The sequence below is a fragment of the Frankliniella occidentalis genome, unplaced genomic scaffold (assembly GCF_000697945.3).
Source record: "Frankliniella occidentalis isolate FOCC.00 unplaced genomic scaffold, Focc_3.1 Scaffold49, whole genome shotgun sequence".
NCBI lineage: Eukaryota > Metazoa > Arthropoda > Insecta > Thysanoptera > Thripidae > Frankliniella > Frankliniella occidentalis.
This window is the reverse complement of record NW_026267179.1, coordinates 1,679,069-1,681,760: the sequence shown is the minus strand read 5'-3', so window position 1 is coordinate 1,681,760 and position 2,692 is coordinate 1,679,069.

Genomic DNA, 2,692 nt, shown 5'->3' with positions numbered 1-2,692 from the left:
CCCCCTCTCTCTCTCTCTCTCTCTTTCACATACACGGCTGTAAGCCACATTGATCTGCTGCGGGAAGCGCCACACCCCAGGAGAGTCTGCCCCCCTCCCCTCCCCCCACTTCAGCCTGCCCCTCAATTGCCATCAAATTGCTTTTTGTGCATGCGGTTCTTTCCAACAGTGATTACGTGTGCTGCCCGCACAACGCCTGGTCCCTACCCTCCGCCCGCAGCAGACCGGAGGCATATTCCGACGCGCCCGCCCAGCTGAGCTGGCTCTTGGCCGCCGCCCCGCCGTCGCTGCTTGCCGAAGGGTTATAGACGTCAAATCCAATAAGAAGAGCCGTCGATTAGCAGTAAGTCGTGGGGCCCGGCCCGAGCCGCACCCTCGCCCCAGCCGCGCCTCCCGCCCCACTCCACCATCCAAGCCATCATGTTCTTCCTTCGCGCTATGAAAATCCAGCCAATTGGGCTTCTTGCAGTGACGGCTACGGGCTAACTGCGCCTAGACTGCGCCTGCTGCGCCGCACAGGCTTGTAGAAAGAGGAAAAATGAAATGCAGCAGAGAGGGAGAGGGGTGTGTGTAGGGGGCGGGGGGGGGGGGTCAGACTTCGATGCATGATAGAAGGTAAAGGCTTTCAAAATCTGTGTAAATCCGTTTTGTGGCCGGTTATTGTCATTATTATTACTTATTATATTTTATTGGCATGGTCCGGCCGCCATGCGCCTAATGGACGGTAAATAAGAGCGAATGTGTTGTAATGGAGAAATCAACAGACAGGATGTGGGATTGTGAGCCGCATCCGGGGCCCTCTCTGGTGTCCCGCCGCCGCGTACCTGTCCCATTAGAGGGCCATAATGCGGGGGTGTGAAGCGGCCGATGCGTTCGGTATTGTGCAGTTCCGGGACCCGCGCCGGACCCGCCGTATATAAAGGTTGCGGAAAAGAGGAAACGAGGAAGGGGGGGGGGGTCGAACAACGTGACAAGGCACAGAGAGGGGGGGGGGGGGGGGGGGAGGGGAGGGAGGAAGCATTGAAGTTGAAAGTATTTCGCCTCCTCTTTTGCTATCATCGGTTTTTCGGCCAAGTAGGATCGAGTGGTCCAATCCAATCAGCTGCCGATAGAGGACCCCTAAACTGATGTGATGAACGGCGGCGGCGGCCCGACAAGGGAAGTGGGCGGGCGAACTCGGACGGACGGACGGACAAGAGGAAGACATGTCCGTGTGGGATCCGCACATACAGAGGAGGATAGTGGTGTGAATTGAGGGGCGGGACCCAGTGGGGCCCACCGGATGCAGCAGTGTCGTCGGGGTCCCCCGTGGAGCCGCGCCCCTATGGCCGTCGCCGCCCCACCCGGATATATCTCAACGAAATAATGTCATTTTTCTCGTGACGCCGTGCTTTTTGCCGTTTTTTCCCCTCTGCATCTCTCGTGTTCCCGAAAAATACTTGCGATTGGCACGATTGAGATGAGGGAGGAGGGGGAGGAGGAGGATGGCGAGGTGGCAGCTGTAGGTGGGCGTGGAGGCGGAGCCGGAGCAGGTCGCAACTTGCGCAGACGCTTCGGTGCGTGTAGTGTGAGCTTACTTACGCCCCGCGAGGAAGCCCATCTGGTTGCTCACTCTCTTCCCCTCCCCCCTTCTTCTTTTTTCTACCCCAAAACTGTTTCCTCCCCTTTTTTTTTTTTTGGTGTGTGTGTGTGCCCCTCTCGCCGCGCCGCCACCGACGCCGCTTTTGGGGGAAGCCAAAGATCGTTACGACCCCCGACGAGAAGCGTTCGGGCCGCCGCCACGCCCCGCCCCCGCCGACCTGGGCGCGTGGAGAGACAGGTGTTCGGACTGCCGGCTCTTCCGTTCACGCACACACATACACGTACACACACACACACACACACACACACACACACACACACACACCGTGGGGAGGGAGCGGATGACTAATTGTACTCCTTGGCCTTTGAAGTCCCGGGGGCGGGGCGGGCGCTCCTCTTTGCACCTGGGCGCGTGCAAAAAGGCCCTGCCGCCGCCCGCCCACCGCCGCGGGGCAGATCGCAGCGCGCCGCGCGAACCTCCCGCCCGCCTCCGCCAAACTTCTGTCATTGGCAGCCGAGAGGAGCCCGGCCCGCCTATACCTACGGCGCTGCTAGCAGGGTTAGTTTTCCTGATGGAAATTTTCCATTCAGGATTTTACCATTTCCCAGTGAGGAATTGAAACACTTTTCTATCTGGATTTTCATTTTCCATACTTCCGTTTTCCATACTTTTAATTTCCATAGAAAATAAAATCCCAGACCGCTCTGGAATCCGTATGGAGTGTGAAGCACAACTGGCACCAAGTGCCACATATCGTAAATAACAACGTGCCTAAGTGAAATTTCGCTAAAAACAAAGAATATGGTGTTATTTTTGCAATCCGGCCATTCGTTTAGAAGATACAGCAAAGTTGAAAAACTCAGTTTTTGCTTTTTTCACGACAATATAGTGGCAACAGTACACTCTTTTCAGATCTTCAATCAGATTACCTCTATCACACTTTTTTAAAAAGTTATAGATGTATCTGAATTTCCATTATGGAAATTTTAGAAAATCCAGTATGGGAAAAATATCCTTTAAGGAAATAAAATCTACTAGATATTTCCAGACGTAATCCATAAAATGAAAAGTCAAGATTTTTTTCCAGAGAGGAAAAAATATTTTCCTTAA